Source organism: Miniopterus natalensis, chromosome 13 (genome assembly GCF_054644295.1).
Source record: "Miniopterus natalensis isolate mMinNat1 chromosome 13, mMinNat1.hap1, whole genome shotgun sequence".
Classification (NCBI taxonomy): domain Eukaryota; kingdom Metazoa; phylum Chordata; class Mammalia; order Chiroptera; family Miniopteridae; genus Miniopterus; species Miniopterus natalensis.
In genome coordinates this window covers 19,065,725-19,084,936 of record NC_142093.1, presented here as the reverse complement: position 1 = coordinate 19,084,936, position 19,212 = coordinate 19,065,725, and the positions used below count along the sequence as shown (strand labels likewise).

At 48.1% G+C, this 19,212-nt stretch overlaps 1 protein-coding gene across 4 annotated transcripts in view; it reads left to right on the top strand.

The window, feature by feature from the left end:
* Positions 1-2,286: 2,286 nt before the first annotated feature.
* Positions 2,287-19,212, top strand: part of SLC8A1 (solute carrier family 8 member A1) — a 249,026-nt gene continuing 232,100 nt past the window's right edge. For 2 of the 4 annotated variants that reach the window (XM_087823509.1, XM_087823508.1), the window contains exon 1: positions 2,287-2,392. The gene's annotated coding sequence lies outside the window, so the exon portion shown is untranslated. The remainder of the gene's footprint in view (positions 2,393-19,212) is intronic. The other 2 variants (XM_087823512.1, XM_087823511.1) reach the window with 1 other exon arrangement.

Below are 19,212 nucleotides of genomic sequence, written 5' to 3'. Positions count from 1 at the left end.
TTTAGCTCTTGCACTCAGTTCCTTGGGTTAGCTTTGCCCCATTTCCTATGGGTGGGGTCTCTAGTTATGTGCTTTCCTCTGTCATGTAAAAAGCAGCCATTTTACTCTCCAAGCCCCTTTTGTTGAGTGTGAGCCAAATGCCTGCCTGTCTTTTCACATTCCCTTAAAGTCAGGGCCCTAAGTAATTTTTGGCTGAGGACATGCTCTAACAGAGATGGTGACCTCTGTCTCCCCAAGTGTGCTTCTGTTCACACCCGCTAGTCAGCGCAGTCTAACAAAAAGTTTGTGTGCAGATGGCTTCCAAGAAAATTTAACTCCTAGCAGGGGAAGGAAAATGTTCTTGGAGAGGAATGATTCCTGGGAATACGCAAATAAGACAAGGAGAAGCTTGGCATTTCCTCCACCAAGCCCAGTGTCCATAACCACCGGCTGGAATCCCAGAGAACCTCGCTAATTACAGTGAGGGCCTCCTTCAGGCAGCATCACCATCACCAGTGAGATGCTGAAGCGCAGATCCCAGGCCTGCTCCGGATCTGCTGCAGAAGAAATGGCGCTCCCCAGGTTCCTCATATGCAGATTCTTGTTCCAGGAATATTGGCCTAGGACAGGGAATTTAAACCTAGGTTACATAGGAATCAACCAGGAAACATAAAGAAAATTACTGATGTCTGGGTGCCACCCCCAGAGAGTCCTAGCTGATGGGCCTGGGGTGTGGCCTAAGTACTGTGATGTTTAAAAGCTCCCCAGGAGATTTTGAGGGGCAGTCAGGATTGAGAGCCACTGGCAGAGGCAGGGGAGGGCTACTTCCTTTACACCCTCTTTGCCCTGCAGTCGAACAGTGGGGCTCCTGGTCAGAAGCTCTTTTTCCTATGGGCTGGCTGCCCCGGAGCTGCACTGTAAGTGGGGGGGGGGGGGGGGGGGGGGCTCTGCTAAGAAGCTTAACCTTCTGCTTAGTGCCCCGCAGCTCTCCCTTCTCCCATCTTCCCCAGGTAGCTGTCAGCTGTCCCTGACCCCCCCCCCCCCCCAAACACGCACACCTTGGAAACCATGCGGGCAGCGAGTATCTCTACCGGTGCTCTAAAAACACAAACTTGGAGTCCCGCTTGAGAGCGACAGCGTCAGCATCTCGCGCCGGGGCGCTGAAATCTGCATCTGTAACCCGCTGCCCCGTGCCCGAGGGGCGGCCAGGTCGGTGAGCTCCACAGCGGGTCCTGCCAGGTCTCTAGGGATCTGCGGGGATGAGCGGGCCGGGGGAGCGAGGCCTGGGCCGGTTAGGGGAACGGGGCGCGGGCCTGACGGCGCTTCCCCTGGAAAGGGCAGCGAGCGGTGCGTGGACTCCTGCGCTGGGTCCTTCCCAGCTCGGCCGGAGCGCGCAGCTTTTCCTCCTCCCTGGAGGTGAGCAGCTGCGTGGCTGTCACATCAAACGGCCTCTGGGTCTCGATCCCCGGTCACCGCAGCGGTTGCGGGAAACGCGGCGCGGGGCACCTCGGGGAGCGGCGGGGAGCACCTCCCTCCCCCCCACCCCCGCTGGCGTCAGCCCGCGGGCCGCGCGGGCCGCCGGCTGGGCAGGGAAGGCGCGGAGCGGGGCTGGGGAGTCGATGGGACGCCCCGGATCCCCTGCTGGAAGGACGCGCGCCCTCGCGCCGGGCGGGAACGGGACGGCGGGCAGGCAGGTTGGTTAACCGTCTGCGGCGAGCGGCGGCCGGCGGGCCGGGGTGGGCGCTGCCCGCGCCAGGCGAGGGGTCGGAAAGAAAAGTTGCCGCGCGGAGCGCGCGTGTCCCCGGCGGCCGGGCGCCCGAGAGCGCTGCGCGCGCCCAGGACGCACTGCGGGCCGGCGCCCGGGGCAGCGAAACACCTCGGCGGGCCGGCCGGCTGCGGCTGGGGCTGGGGCTGGGGCTGGGGCGGGAGAGGCGCGCGGGCTGCGGGGCGGCGGCGGGCGGGCGCGGGGACTGCGGGGCGGGCGCGCGGGGAGCCTGCGGGCGGCGGCGGGCGTGCGCGGGGCGGGGGCGGGAGCGGGAGCGGGAGCGGGAGCGGGGAGCGCGCGCCGCCCGCCCGGCCCTCCCCGCCGCCGGCCTCCGCGCCGCCTCCCGCCCGCGCGCACCGGCCGCCGCCGCCGCCCGCTCGCGCCGCCGCTGCGCCCGAGCCCGCCGCGCGCTCCCCGAAGATGGGGGCGACCTCGTCCCGATCGGGGGCTGTTTAAAAGGAGGGAGCGCGCCGCGGCCCCACGGGCGAGGAGGGACGGCGCCGGCCCGTCCGGCTCCCGGACCAGGTAGGCTCCGACGCTCGCGGGCGGGAGGGCTGTGCTCCGGGGCCGCCAGCTGGTTCCCGTTTGCCGTTCGGAAGGCTGGCTACACGTCCCTGCGCTCTGACAAAGGACCGGTTCCAAAATTCGGTGTGTGTGTGTCCGTACACATTTTCTGGGGTGCCTGGGGTGCCCGGGGAGGCGAGTGCTCGGGGCTCGTGAATGAGCCTCCCCCGTGCCAGCTGCCGGAGGAAGAAAGGGCTGCCCGGGGAGATGCTGCGCCCGCAGCGCACGGTCTCGCGGGGCTGGGGGCGCGGGGCCGCGCGACCACCGGGACTGCAGCGCCGCGGGCGCCAGGCGTCCCCACCCCCTGCGCCCCGAGGCCACCCTCCTGGCAGTCCCTGGGGGCCGCCCCGAGGCCGCGCGCGCGAGGCCCGCTCCTGGGGCGAGCGCCGGGCGCTCCTTCGCCGGGACTGCGGCGCAGAGGGAGGTGTGGCCGCCGGGGCCCGCGGGGCACAATGCGGCGGGCGCGGGCTGGGGGCCCCTTCTCCGGGCGCCGCGCCGCCGCGTGCGTTGGGGCTTCTGCACAGACTGGCATTTCCCCAGGAGACTGGAAGGGAACTTTGCAGCTGCATTATCTGCCCCTGGAGCTCTGGGGAGATGGACTGTTCTGAGATGTGAGGATACCCTTCTTGGCTCCACCTTAATGAAAAAGAGGGAGGTCTTACGGGTGGACAGTAGGCTGAAGAAACCAAATCCGCCCAGGCGATGCTTTTAAAAACACAGTATGTGTGCATCCTTGATTTTTTACACCCCCCCCCCCATTCTGCTGACTGATGAATGGCTTGGGCTGGCAATTCATATTTCCCTCTCCAGACAGAGTGGCAGTGGTTGGGGTGAGAGCGGAGCGATCAGATTTAACAAAGCATTTTTTGGAGAGAGCGAGGTGCATGGTGCCCGCAGCCACTGGAAAGAAAGTCGTGCTTTGCACTAGGTCTGTCTGCCTTGACCCCCTTTGGCCCGGCTCCCTTGCCGGGGCGCCCTGCCGCCTCCGCTAGTCAGCCACTAGTGGTTGTGAATAGAACAGTACAAACTTTGTCCTGCTGGAGGTGTAAAGACTAAAAGAGGAAGGGAGGATATCAGTAGGAGGGGTAGTGGAAGGAGCTTTTTAAAAATGACAGATACGGTGAAGACAGCACAGGCGTCTTGATCATGGAGGAGCTGGCAGAGTAGGTGGAGATTCTGATCGGGTCTGGTTAACGGCCGAGCTCGAACATCTCCAAATATGAGCAATGGAACAGCCGCGCTCCAGCCTCTGTGTGCAGATTTCCTAAGGGAAACCTCGGGGGCAACCAGGAGGAGATTCACAAGATGTACATCCCGCCCAGGCCCCCAACACACACACACACACCCCCCACATGCTTTCTCTCTCTCCCAAAGCTGTCCCTGCAGCAAGTCAGGAAAGGAGGGAGGAAGATGTAGCTAGAGGTTTCATTCATTTCAGCTAAGAAAACAAAGCCTAAATTGGAATGATTGTCTTTAGGTTCCTCTTTCAATTCCTGTGTTACTTGGATTTAGCTCGGTGGGTTTTGCCAAACTTGCTTAATTGGGAGGTTAGGCGGGTATGAAAGGGGGAAGGAAGGGAGAGCTAGCTTCATTCTGGAGGCCTCGTGAGTGAAAAGGTGGGGGGAAGACCCACTTATTTCATCAAGAAGTAAGATGTGTTTTCTTAAATGGTTTTCATTTTATACATCCTGCTGGCTTGAAGGATTCCTTTTGGATCTAAGGGCGCTTTCGCTAAGATTTCTCCCAGCCACTATAAAAGGATCCATGCTTCCCCCCTCTAAAATGGCTGTTGTCTTTTATTAAATATGGAATGCTTAATTCCTAAGGAAGAAAAAAAATTGACAAAGGTAAATTATTATTCACTGTTGAGCTGTGCAGACGTGGCAAAGGATGTATGTGTCCATGACAGTCAGACTGCATTTACTCTGTCTTGCAAGCTTAGCAGGGCTGGAAGAGAAGGGCAATGAATTAGAAGAATGTGAAGGTTATGCTTTATCATCTATTTATCTATCTACCTACCTACCTATCTAACTGTCTGTCTTTCTATTTACTTTTTACTATTACTATTTCATGATTTCCACTGTATCTTTTTGGATTAAGATTGAGAACCAGATAACCCTTTTGCTGACTATGAAGGGAAATAAAATACATGGCAGTAGCAGTACTTTAGCTCCAAATAAAATTACAAAAGGCTGGTGAAATATAGTCAGTAACACCTAAGGACTATTTGCAAGAATTACATTAATTGCTCTTTTAAGCTTACTATGTTTTGAGAGAAGAAAATATTCCAAGAGAGCTTCAGCATTTTGTTAGCAAGCTATATTTAACATGTTTTTTATCAGACAAAAATAGACTTTTATTTATCTTGCAAAGTAAACGCATGGTTCCTTCCCTCTAAGTAGTTAATGTGTTTCTTTGACAAAATAAATGATGAGGAAAGCTCTGCAGATCCAGTGAAGTTGCATTCCTCCTTTAAAGCAGGTTAAAGCTTTCATGGAGCTCATGGATGTGTTTCTTCCAAAGCGAGTGCATTTTAGGATTTTACCACCTGATTTTTGTGTTGCGATTCAGTGAGAGGAGCCCTATCTCCATGATGCCTTCAGGTGGAGGGAGAATAGCATGTAGGTAATAAGCAAGCAACCTGCCCAATCAGCATGGAAACAGATGAGAGCAAAACAGATTAAGTGAGCAAAAAGAAATAAGCAATTCAAAGAGGATGGTAGAGCACATATCTTTCATGGTTTATATTTTTGCAGAGTATATGTATGTTGCTTTTAACCGAAAATTACATCATTGCTTTACATTTGCTAAAAACTTAGGAATCAACATGCAATGATCTCTCTTTTCTTCTTCCTGATCCTTTTATCCCCCCCCCCCCCCCGTTTTGCTTTGCCATCTAAGAGATAAATGTCTCTTGCCAGAACATCTTCCCAGATCACCCAGACCTCATAGTTACCCCTCATCAGAACCTCTACCAAACTGTCTCCCATCTGGCCAGATTCTCCTGCTCCCTCTCGTGGCAGATGCTCTCCCTGCCTTTCCCTGGGCCCCAGAATCCCATCCAGCGCCACTTCCAAGTCCCTCAGCTGTCCCTCGGGCTCCAGCTCTCAGCAGCGACTGTGGCTCACCAAGCCAGAGGGTTGCTGACCTAGCTGTTTCCAGTCTTCCATCTGAACGAAGGGGTGTGTAGGGCCTGGAGACACCCTTGAGATTTAGACCCACAGGGATGGGCTGGATTCTGGGAAGGTGAGCTTTAGGAGCCTGCCTCTGAAATGTTGACTTGGACTCAGGGCTTCTCTGCTGGAGCCTCATCGAGTGCAATGGGATTATTTCCAGTTTTCTTTCTTTCTCTTGCAAAAGATACCTCTGAGTGTGTGTGTGTGTCTGTGTGTCTCCATCTCTCTTCCTGCCTCCCGCCTTCCTCAGCCCCTCGTTTCTTCACACACACGTCACAAAACGTATTGTACATAACACATATTTTGAAGACTCAAACTAATCAAGGATTAGGTTCTCGCTAGGGTTTGTAAATCAAACGGCCCATTTTCTGTTCTGAGGACTCCTAGGGTAAATTCTCTTCCTAGTGTGTTTTTATCAAGAGAAGCTAAGAACACAAATGAGGGGTTGGGCGCCTTCCCCCTGTGCGAACTTGGGAGACAGTTTCTCGCGGCTCCACTGCTGCTGCATGCGGGTTTTCGGCAGCTCGCTTTGCTCACAGCTCTGCACTGAGCCCGAGTGTTTTCTATCTACGTGTGACTGTCCTTTGGTCTGCCCAGCCAGGAGCTGTAGTAAGTAACACGACAGACAAAGGTTCACGAGAGTCATATTTTCTCCTTACCTGAAACTTCCCAGCCAGTTTCAGGAGGAGAGAAGCCCCGAGGTGAAGGAAGTGCGTTTGTGGTCAAGGGCAAGTACCTTACAGGCAGACGTCTAAAGGGATTTGAGGAGAGCTAAGCGTCCCTAGGTGCGAAGCATTTATCCATCGGCCAACGCAGGATTTGAAATTCCCACTATCAGAGACACTCCAGGGAATAAGTAATTCTACCCAGTAGATACCCAGTAAAATGCAGTACAGCCTGAAAGGAGCTATCATTAATTCTCACAGACAATTAGCATCTTACTCATTTTTCTAAACTTCAGTTGGTTTATCAGATTAGCCAGCAGAGAAAGGTCCTGCGGGCCTGGAACACAGGAAGATGCGGAGGAAGTGGAAGAACTTTGAAACTAGGTTGTGCCTAGTTAGTGCCTTCCAAGGGCCCCTCTGGGGGGGGGAGTGTGTGGGACCTGAGTGCCTGGGAACCGGCTGCCCAGAGTAGCCAGAGGCAACGATAAACTCCAACACTGAAATTTTACCTCTGGGCCAGCACTGGGAACAAAACTTTGATCCTTTCTTGAAATGTTAGCCCTTTTAAAGTCTTCTGAGAAATGGGCAAAATCTTTTCCCTCGTGTGGAGCGATGTCCAGAAGCTCTTGACCGCCTTCTACAGTTTCAGTTTCGAGTCCTCAGGCCAGTAACCTCGAAAGCTAGGGCGCAGGCTCATGGGTTCATGCACAACTATTAGAGAAAAATACATGTAAATAGTGGCATCCAGCTTCATTTTTTTAAAAAGAAGGAAAAGGTAATCACGTCGTAGAAATCACTGCATGTGAAGTCAGCATAATTAATAGCCGGGTTGAATCCAGTGTGACGTGAAGTCTAACAGGCAAGAGGGTGATTCAGCAGTTTATTCCAATCAGCCGTGCTATTTAGTGAGCACTTACTGGGCTTTGCAGAGAGTGCAGATGAGGAAGGGGAGTTACTCGACGTTTGTTGAGCACCTACTGTGTTCCAGGGACCAGTCTAAGCGCTCAGTGCACACTTTCTCACTGAATGCTCTTCGGTGCCCTGCAAGGGAAGCATTCTTTTCCCGACTGAAAGATGAGGACCATGGCTCTGCTAAATAACTGTCCAGGACTTAAGAGGTGGTGCTTCCAATTTTTGAGGCTGTTCAAAGCCATGTTCTCTGTTCTTAGAGATGTTCTTTGGCCTAGAACAACCAAATACCCAGCCGAGTGAGACAGACCGCTGCAGCTCATGAACCAAGTGCTGTCGAGTCGAAAGGAAGAAGAGAATATTGGAAAAAGCTTCATGGCGGAGGAGGCATTTTAATTTGTACTCAGAGAGTGAAAGAGACTTTAAAAATAACTAAGTCTAGCTATTTTTAAATAAACAGCCCCAGCTCATTTACGACAAGGACTACCCTGGAGCAATGTTAGGGCCGTTTCCAGACTTTCCAAGTCAGCTGTCTGTCACAGTCAGGACCATGCCATGGGAACTGTGGATCTGGAACAAACGATGGCATACGCCATTGCACAAATGTGTTTTGTACGTGAAACCAAAATGTATGATGAATTTCCAGCACAGCCTTGAAGGAGAGAGGCTGTAACAATCTGAGGGGTCAGGCAGGTGACACCTGCCAGTCTCCTCCTCTCTTGAATCGGATGGTTATGTTTTCTGAGCCATTACAGCTGTTTATTCTGTGTTTGGCACTGAGTGTCTCTGTGCTTTCCCCCTTGAGCTCCTTGAGCTGCTCCAGCTCCTCAGGCCTGCTTCCACTTGGACCTAGGGCTCTCGCGGTCTGCTCTGCCCGATGGGCAGCATCCAGGCCTAGCAGCAGGTTTACAGAAACGGGCTGCTTACTCTACCTGCGAACCGAAACTTCCTCCCTAGGCCGTGGTGGAGCTCCAGAGTGAGCAGCGTCAGCTGGGGCGAAAGGAGAGCGTCTGGGCAGGTGCTCAGATGCCTCTCAAAACAACCCGCCTTTTGATTGTTGGCGGATATGAGCCCCTTAGAGCTTAACTTTGTGAGTTGGTGCTGGGCAGAGTTGATGGCTCTTTTCTCCCTGACTCCTCACTGCCTTTCTTCTGCTGGACGTTCCTCTAGCTTATCAGTGGCCTGTTTTAAGAGCTCCTCCTTACCAGTCCTCTTCCTGCTGAGCACCACAGCTAGCTGCTCTGGGAAAGACTTCAGAGATCATCTCTGTGTGTTTTTTGAACAAATAAGCATATGAAGAGCATATGAAATTAAATTATTTAAGAGTGGAATTGGAGATAGTGGAATCCAAGATCGATAACTCTGAAGTCATTTCACCAAAGTTACATCTCCCTTTTTTCCTAGATCATGTAGAAGGCTCCAGAAATATGCCTGTGTTTTCTGGCCTTAGGACTCTCTGGATGAATGACAATGATTCCCCAGAGTGGAAAGAGAATTATGCCTTCTGCTTCCAGATTGAGGATGTTGACTAATCAAAGGAAGGACCCTAGAGTACTCAGAGTAACATCATTTGAGTTCAGCAAATGGTATATTTAACACCTGTGCCTCATTTTCTTCATTTATTAAATGGAAATAATAATAATAGTAAAGAGCCTTATGGGATTTTTGTAAGGAATACTACATTAATACTTGTAAAGCATTTGGAACAGTTTCCAGCACATGAGTGCTCAGCAGATATTGTTTCTTAATACACGAGAGAGAGGTAGTAAGAGAGCCCCTGTCCCTGACTGTGCGCCTTTACATGAACGTGCTCACTGTAGGGCATTGCCATGGGCAGGTGAAGGAAGACAAAATCATACACAGTGACATACACCGAAGGTCACATAACTGTCTTTTAAAGGGCGACAACATTTTTGGCTTTAGGGCCCATGAGGTCTGTCACAGTTATTCAACACTGTTGTACTGAGAAAGCAACCACAGACAATACTCAAATGAACGAGCGTGCCATGTTCCATAAAACATTATTTATTGACACCGAAATGTGAACATCATATAATTCTCACATCATGAAGTATTGTTCTTTTTTTTTTCTTCAAATATTTAAAGATGTAAAACTTACTTTCATGGACCTTATAAAAAACAGGTAGCAGGCTGAACCTGACAGATTTGACCCATTGGCCATAGTTGGCCAGCTCCTGACACAGGCAGGTGGCGAGAGAGACAGAGGCAACGGTGGGCTTGGGGAGTCTTAGCAGTTGGATGGATGTTGTGTGAAAAGGGATGACCCAGAAACTCAGAGACCTTGATTCAGAGCCTAGCTCTGTCGTTTCTGAGATGTGTGGCTTTGAAAAAGGTCTTTTAGGGTATCGTGGCCTGAGTTTTGATGTCAGGAAAAGGGAGAATGGACAAAGCTGGGTGACTTTTAGGGGACTTCCTAGCAATCAAAGGAGTTTTATGAAGGGAAGTCGGGCCTTTGAGACAGATCATGGAGGTCAGGGAGAAAAGCATGAGAAAGGAATATGTGGTGCCGGTTTGGGCACTTTCCATTTAGTGGCTCAGTTGCCCTGGGAGGGAGGGAGGTGCTGTGGTATGGTGATGACCGCGAACGCCAAAGTGAGGGACTAGAATATCACAGCTTCAGACTGTCAGCAAAATTTCCCAAGTTGACAAATCAGGCTGAAAAAGGACAAGTGACTTGTCCACGGGCCACATGGCTGGTCAGTGAGAGCCTCGTCCAGCCCCCAGGCCAGTGACCCTTCCAGCCACACATTGCCCCCCAGCAGTGTGGTAGAATGCAGTTAACTGTAGCTGCATAACTGTGACCTCGGAGGGGAAAAGTCTCATGTAAATTATGGTAGCTGCATTCAGTATTTTCTAAAAACAAGATCTCATACCCCAGTGTATCTAACAAGGTAGGGCTGTGAGTAATCCCATTGCCGAGAAAGGTCATTGAAAAACTGTCAACCTAAGGCCTTGCACTCCAACAACCTTTTGCCTGGCCTCCTGTGAGTGTCTTAAATTTCAGCTCACATATTATTTCTTCAGCAAAGCCTTTCCTAATACCCTAGTAGGTCAAGTCTTCCATTACTTACGCTTACAGGATGGTATTTTTCCTTCACAGCACTTATCAGAGTTAATAATTATGTTTCTTTTCTGTAACAATTAAATTAACATCTGTTATCTGTGTTCCCAGCTAGATAATAAATTCCAAGAGGAGAGAAATTGTGTCTATTTAGTTTATGGTTCTAGTCCCAATACTTTGTACATAGAAAGGCACATAGTATACCTTTGTTGAATGAATGAATGAATGTTCTCTTGTTAGTCATTGATATTGATGAAAACAGTCCTTACATAAGCAAAGGCTTAATAGGCAGAAGTTACTGTCTTCATTTGCTGAGTAAATGATTGACATTTCTTCCTCCACTAACTTTTTTCTCTACATTTTTAATTGGTCCTCTCCTATGGATCTTCCGATCACAAAAAGACAATTACATAATAGTCTTGGCATAGTTATTAATATTAAAGTCATAACACTTAAGCCAATATTTAAACAATTCTTCAACTACAAGTATATAGGGTTGGCTTAAAGGCCATATGCACTAGATGCCTTATTTTGTAGAGAAACTGTATGTTTCATAAACTACGCTCAGAGATTTGTGTAAACACTTTATTTTTTTCTATATAAGCCACTCAATTTATTCCTCTAAATAATAAAATTTGGCTAGCTCCTTTCTAAGCTGCTTCTATTTTTAAAAGTAATTTGTTCTGTGTACCTATACACTTGTATTTAGAGCCACTGAGTATATTGTCAGGAACTTCAAAAAATTTTAATGTAGACTATTGATGAAGGGTTGCCATTACCTGAGCATCTCTCAGCCTGAGTTCTTCTTTAAATATTTCTTTTTACTTCCTACTTTTGCTCTCCTCAAGTGCACCTTATTCATTCAAGGACTGTGATTTGAGACTATGCAGGAAAATTTAAAAGACTCACAAACCTCAAGTTTGATAGGATTCCATCTCCCGAAAAGCAATCTACTTGAAGATGAAGCTTAATGACTCAGGAAAAAAGCTGATGAAATTCACCAGCCTCACATACCCAGCATTTTCCTTGTTTAAAAAGATTTTTTTTAAAGCATTCTAAAGGTTCCTATCACATAGCTTGAAATTGGATTTTGTATTAAAACTCCCCTAGTCCCAAGGGGCAGACTGGAAAGCAAAGAGAGTGACCGTGAAGAGTTACTGTTGAGTGGAATTGAATGGGGGAGTGGATGACAGCCCATAAAGAGCCTGTCCTTTAAAGAGCACAGCCCTCCTCAGCACCAGGGCCTCTAGCCTGGGGTTTATGTGTCTGCATATTTTCTACCTCTGTTCAGGACTCGTGTATGGAACCTAGAAAGGAGGTCTCTGAAAATTCCATTCATGCTGGGTCTTCCTCACATGTCCATGAAGTGTCCCAGCAATCCTCACCTGTTTCTACATAGGGAAGGCAGGACTAACCCTTGGCAAAATTATGAAGTAGATGTAAGTTATTCCCAGTGCTTTAGTCTCCTTTTTGAGGGGGGCCCCTGTGATCTTCTGTAAGGTTCATTCTTCTCTGCCCTCCTCTCCCCTGCCTCCCACACACACTCACCAAGGGGCTTCACGTTTGATGCTGCCTGGAGTCCAGTCTGTGAGAAGGAAGTTACCTGAGATCTTCTTTCACATCAACATCTGCCTGATATTACAACAACCACTATCTTCTATTTTTTAGGCATTACCTCCTGTCAGGTACCTTATTTAAGTTCTTTTGCTCTCCAGCCTCTGCTTGCTAAACTTGCCCGCTGCCTTTTATGACACGTCTACCCAGTTCTACCCTTTCAACCCTTTATGCCGATTTCTCACAGTGCCTGGTGCCAAGACTGCCCATATCAGAGTCACCTGGGGAACTTGTCAAAATTCAAATTTGGAGATTCCTCTTTAGAGCTACTGCATATGTGATTATCAGGCCCAGTTATTTGCATTTTAATGAGCTTCCCAGGTGATTCTTACCTGAATGGAAGTTGAAGAAGCATTGCTTTCCATCATTTCTTCCTTCCAGAATGTCCCCTCACTATCTCCAGTTTTTGTCACCCTTCCAGTCCCCTCCATTTATGGAATTTTCCATATTCTTCCTAGTATTCATGGTCATTTGAGTAATTATCACTTGAAGATTGTAAATTCATGAGTGCAAACACCATGTGTTAATCACCTTTGTAATCCCCACAGTTTTAGGCCTGGGGCTTTGCACATAGAAGCCACTCAATAAATGCTTGAAGAATAAATGAATGATTCACTCTCTAGAACTAGAAATATATGCAGGGCTGTACTTCACTCAAAAAAAAATTTCTTAAGTTGAAATGTCATCAAGCTAGTGTGGAAAATATTTGTAGGTAGGAAATCTTTCTTTGGTGACTCAGATGTAAACACATGTATATGACCTCATTTTTTTTCCGGTGTGTAAGGTCAAACATCAAAGAAAGGCTGCTCTTTCTCTTCAGAGTGCATGGTGAACAAGTTATTATCTGAAATGGTTATTATTGTCCATCGTGATGCCCCTGAAAGATCCACAGAGAACATAAGAGATGCTCCAAGGCCCTGCCTCCAGGAGCTGATTACACTTGGAATCTCTCTGTTGCAGGACTGTAGGCTGAGCGGTTTGAAGTTTCTAGGACCCTGGTTGTACTAACCGCAAGACCCCATTAACCCAAGGTCCGTTAACCTGGGGACTATGTGGCCCACTGTCAGAATGCCTACGAAGTCTCCTCTCTCCTGGGATTCCCTAGGGATGAAAGAGTCCTATCTTTTATAAAGGGGACTCACTCCTTGACTCTTGTAATGCCCCACTAGGATTAGTGGGCCTCACTGGGGATATTCTCTTACTCTTTGCAACACAGTATCTGGCGCACAAGAGTGTCTAATAAACACTTGGCAGACAAAACCGTGAATGAATGTGTTGTTTTTCCATTTCTTTGGATAAGTTACCAATTAAAAAAAAATTTTTTTAACGTCTTGACCCTAAGACAGTTCATCTGTGAGCTGCATTGAAATTCTCCAAAAAAATATCGATTTATTCTTATTTGAACAAAGTATTAATTCATTATGCCAAAACTTGATATTCTCTCCAGCTCCACTCATTGCCCTCTTTTATTTTAGTTTTGCTTGCTCACTGCTAGGAGTTCTTTCTCTCTTCTCTTTTTTCCTGACCAAGTGGAAAAACCTTGAGATTATTCCATGATTTTGGAGTGATTTCAGACGTCAGGTTTTAGCTGATGATCCTGTTTTACCTGCTACGTGATGAAGTGGTGAACAGGAGCACCTGCGAAACCCTCCCTTGGGGGCTGGAGGGGCAGGAGACAGGCAGGAACACGAGAGACAGTGCACACTACTCACGCTGCGGGTGGGAGGAAGGTTCTTGTGCGCCGAGTATCTGCGGAAGGAGCTCTTGGCTGCCGCAGAGCAGTAGTTTAGCCTGGACAGTGAAAACAGGCGGAAAGGTGCCACCATTTGGGAAACCACTATAGTATAGTCCAGAGTGCCTGGCCCTTAAGTTTGCCTCCCTTCAGCCCGTTTACTCTTATAAAAGATTGATTTTCCTCACTTGTAAAATGGCAGTGTAACACCTCCTTGCAGTATTGTCATAGAGGTCAGGGAAAATGGATGCAAAGCAATCGGTACAGCATTTGGGACAAAGCAAGGGCTCAGTCAGTGGTTTCAGTCACTGTCGTCATGAATGCCCCAAGTCGGGTGCTCACACTGCCCGTGGCGCTGGCGCAGTGGATCAGGGACCATCGTGGCTGGCGTGACGTGCAGCTCTCTGAATTTCCTCTAACCTCCTTGTCATTGATTTATTACTGGAAGACTCTCTTTATTCTCCAGCTTTCATTCTCCTGCCCGTATTTCCATGTCAGTGGGCAGAGTTAATATATTTACAGTTAAACTCGATGCACTTTCCCTTTTGTGAGGCCTTGGTCATGGAGGTGATTTTTGGTTGGTTTTGACTGGATGCCTTTTTATTGTACTGAAAGGCGACAAAGATATGCTTTCTTGAGAATGTCCAAACTATTAGGACCTTCTCATCAGAACACATGGTCTTGGCATTCCAGCAAAAAGATCAGCAAGTTGGGGCTGGTGTAGGGGGACCCCCAGCCAGGTGCTGGGGAAATGTCAAGGCCCCAGCCCCTTTCTTTGTTCTGGAGATCGGAGGTTCTCTGCCCAGGAGCTAAGATACGTTTCTTCTCCCCCTAACACTGGCATTGGCTCTTCAGTATGATACTGGCCTCTGCTCATTTTAGGGAACACTTTTAATTGCAAGTGCCCAGGCCCAGCTCCGGATTCTGATTTGCTATCAGAGATTTGGCGAGCCAGCGCACGACCGTGTTTGAATGATGTTGTTCATTCAGGATGCAGGTCCTGTGCATCTTCCATTTGCCAGACTCTGCTCTAGGACCCAGAGCTACAGCAGCAAACAAAAGAGACACAGATCCCTGCCCTATTAGAGAGAGAAAGACAATAAATAGAACCATTAAGTAAATTGTACAGCATATAAAAAATAATAAGTTCTATATAGAGAAACAAAATAGGGGAAAGGGCCCAGGGGTACAGCTCACAACTTTTTAATAACTTCTTCTTTATCCTAAATCCTAAATCCATCTTTCCTTTTTTGGCCACGTTGCCTGACCATTACCCCCGTTACTTCCTTTAATGAATGACAGTGGGTGTTTTCTGACATGGGACAGGATCCTCACTCTAGTCCTGTAAGTTCAGGCCCAAGGACTTGATCCTCTTACATGACCTCTCACTGCCTGTCCCCTTGAGGACCTGTGCCAATTTATCAGGCAGCAAAGAGGAAACTGTCTCATTGAAAAGAAAAAAAAAGGGAATAGCCGAGAGCTACGTGGAAACCGAGCGCCTTCCTGAAGTGTGGTCAAGCCTGAATGCCTGGGACTGGGGGCCAGGACAGTAATTTGCAGCCTCGATGCGTAGTCAGATACAGAAAGTCAAGCTCTGGCATCATGTCTTTTGTCTAGAAGCGTTCGGAAGCGCTTGCCTCAGTAGTGCGTAGAATTTGTGGTTGCTCGGAGCAGATTAATTGCTTAGCTTTGAGGCTTTCAGTCAGCAAGCATTACATAGGAGGGAATTCCAGGTCCTGATGGAGAGACAAGGAGTTCCTTGGAATAACCCCAGCTGCCAGTCAACAGAATGAGATTAGGCCGCCTCCTGCACTGGACCAGTGGGCGTGCTGGAGGGATTCCTTGTCTCTGACTCGGGTCCTCCTTGCTAATCAAAACGGCTGTAGCTTTTCACAGGAAACCCCCTGCTGTGCTGCCTCACTAACCCTCGGGCCTGGCTGTGGAGTCTTCCTCATGCTGTTTACACCGGCAGTTCGATGCAGGCAGGTGCATGCTTCCGTTCCTATGAGGTCTCCCTTTGGCATAGGTTAGTGGGCCTACTCAGTTGGCTATCGTTTCACCACCCTTTGCCAGTGCCATTTCTGTAATCTGCAAGTGGTGGGGTTTTTTGATTTGTTTTAAAATAAATAGTGAGCGAAAGATAATTCAGGTATTCCTGATCTTGTGCTGAAGACCCATCTGGACGATGTAATGGGTATTTCCAGGCAAGAACTGGCCATGGATGTAAAAATTGATCTGAAGTCACCGTTAAAACCAGCCTACCCCTTGTTACAGAGTTCAGTGGATTCAATTAGCGCAAAATACTAGAAAGCCAGGCAGCAGACCAACATATCGACAGCTTCTATTTCCTGCTTAATTTTCAGGGAAATATACATTTGAGGGAAAAGTGGGGCGGGCCAAGTAGGTCTATATCTGATGACAGAGGAAAGACCCTGAAAGATTGGAGACAAAAGAATGGAGAGCTCTTGCTTAAGTAACACCCATCCCACTTCCGCACAAGCCTTTGGATTTGCTGTTAACTTAAGAAAGAAAGAAACTGAAGCCCAGAAAGTTCTTTCTAGTTGCTTCATTGACAATAAGCTGTATCAGTGATTTGTATCCACTGATTTCAACATTTATAATACTACCCGTTTTCTAATATAATTGTAATGTTTTTGAGTTAACCTCAGAAGCCCCTTCCTTGTTCTCTGATGGCGGTGATGGATTTTCACTGCTTCATCCACCCTTGCACATCTGGTCCCCTTTTGGCTAAGAACATACTGTGAGATGTGAGTTGGGGCAGGGCTTTTCCTTGGCCGACCTACGAGACTGCCCCGAGAGTGCGAGCAGGGAGAGGATGCCAGGTGATTGCTGAAAGGCTGGAGAGTGAAGGGCAGCTGTCTCTAGGAACCTGCCAGCCCACGTTACATCGCAGCTATTGATGCTTGTCTGTTTGACTCTCTAATCCATGAGATGAGAGCCAGGCTGTTGGAAACCTTCCATGGGACTTTTGCCACTGAGGCCCTCCTACCCTACATGAAAGCCAAGAGGTTTTCCAATGGGCTCGTCCAAGCCCAAGTTTACTAGTTCTCAAAGATTACTTCACACACTATCAGGGATGATATAATGGAGCAGTAGATTACATCAGCCTCAGAGACAGCCCAGGGTTTGAATCCCAGTTCAGGAGTTTACTCTCTGTGTCGGAGCCCAAAACAGCACTAGGTGTTAGACCAGTGGAGTCAGACCAGACCTGGATTCAGCAACTTCAGTACTTGACTTCTGGATAAGAAAGAATTCAGAGCCAAGCCTCAAACTATAAGCAAAAGTTTAACTAGAGGTAGAAGAAGTGAGCTGTAGAAGAAATGGATTCAGGAAACAAGTTACAGAGGCAAAAGAAGGGCCTTTGGAGCTTAGGAAACAAAAAGGTAAAGGTAAGGCACTTGGGGGGAAGAAGAGGGAGAGAGGACAAGAAATGTTGGCTCCAAGGAGAGCATGCTGGGTCCTCTGTTCTAGGGCTTTTAAGGGTGGAAATTTCAGGGGTGGTCCCAGGGAAGTATCTCAATAGAATATTCATCTGCTTTCCAGGTATGTCCTTTTAGGGCCATGGTCTCCATGATTGGTCAGCACCAGGACAGGGGGTCATTGGTCAATGCAGCTGGTCCTGAAGCAGCTGTGGTATCACTTCTTTGGTTTTGCTGCTTTTCTGGGCCTGAGGCTGAAACACAACTGAGCCCTAGATGTATTTGTTGGGGGTCAGAACCTCATTGTCCTCCGGGTTTAATGCTTAAGGGCTGTTCTCTGGCCCCCTTGTTCATTGCCCTCTAAGGGGGTCTAACCCACATGACTAGCAACATGCCAGACAGGGGAAGGTCAGGGGAAGGTCCAAAGTGCATGACCAGTGCTATGAGAAGTCAGAGGGTCTAAACCGCATGACCAGAGATATGCTAGGGGAGGAAAAGTTACCCTGGGGACAAGGGCCTGGTTTTCCCAGTTTAGCCCTTTGCTAGGCACCCAGGGTTTTCCACTCTGGTGACCTTCTTCTATACCAGGCCCATCATCCTTGCTCTGCTCATATCTGTCTAACTGCCTACCACATCTGTATGACTTTCAACAAGTACTTAACCTGTCTGAGCTTCCGTTCTCTCACCTCCAAAATGCGCCAATAATATCTACTGCTGAGGGTTATTATTAGGTCACTGGGCACTGCACAACCACAGGGGGTGCTGTAATGGAAATGGCAGCAGCAGGAGCTGTGTAATGCAGCAGTGCTGGTTATTGTAAGTATTAGATATAACGATCCATGTAAAGAATTTCAGCATGGTGTCTGGGGTAGTGTTGAAGAATGGAACCTAGTGTTATTCTCTTAGGCAATCAACTCTCATTTGCTATTGTGCTATTTTGAAACTTGCTTTTAAGAAGGAAAATAGTTTAGGGCACAGAAAACACAATATGCAAAGACCTGGAGGTAAGAAAGGTGTGTGTTTTTTTCATGTTCAGACATGAGACTTTCTATATTCTAGAATTCAGAGGCTACATCCTAAAAGATCTGAAACAGCCTATTGAGGAGCTTGTGTTTGTCTTCAGGGCAATAGGCAACCAATGAAGAGTTTTAAGGGGAGCAAGAGAGTCAAACTTGCCTTAGGAAGTTCATTTTGGCTGAAATGTGAAGAATGCAATGGATAGTGAGATTTGGCAGCAATTTGAAGGCAGTGGTTAATCGTATCAGTCTCAAAGACAGGTGCAAGTTTGAATCTCTGTTCAGTGTTTACTGTCTCTGTTCTGTACCAGTCTCTGAACAGCTACTCACCCTTTCTGATCCTTACAGTCTCCGAAGACATTTTAAGTTGCAAATCTTCCAAAAGGGTCACTACAAATGTGTCTTTTACCTTTTTAAACTTTAGATCTCTACTGTATCATTTTTATATCTGCCAGGCATTGGGATCGTTTATAAAACAGATTTTTTTATAATAGTCAAAAGCTGGTTTTTTTGTTTCCACCCTTGTGCCTATAGTCTTTCTCCACTGAACTAGAGATCCTTTTTAAAAGGAAAATCAACTCATATTATACTTGTGATCAGAGACTCCCTGTCTGTGGTTCCCATCTCCCTCACACTCAAAAGTCAGTGCCTTATAGTGGCCTCAGTGCCCCTCATGGTCCTTCTCCCCTGTGCCCTGCTCCCTTCTCTCATTGCCCTCTCATTACACTGGTTTCTCTGTGGTTCCTACAACATGCAAAGCACAATTCCACTCATCGGGGTCTTGGCACTTATCTGAAATTGTCTTCTTGCAAATATCCATCCTTAAGACATGGTCCCTTGCTTCCTTCAGGACTTTGCTCAAATGTGCCCTTGTCAGAAAGGCCTTCCTTAACCATCCAGTATAAGTCATGCATGTCGTGTGAGTGTATACACACACACACACACACACACTCTCACACACTCCTATCCCTTTATCTTGTTCCCACTCCATGACAGCACTTTTTCCCATCTGACATTTCCATTTATTTGTTTGTTTCCTTCATTGACTAATTCTCAGGACCTGGAAGAGAGCCTAGCAGGTCATTCTGAAGCACATTAGGTGGCACAAATAAATATTTGTGGAATGAAATGGCTGTGTAAGGGAGTCAGAACTAGACCTTCCACTACTCTTGCAGCTGGTTCGACGTCATCCATTTTAAGATATCCTGCAACCCACCCAAAGCCTTATACTGTCTAAACAAGCAGCCGTAGTGACCGTGGACTTTTGCAT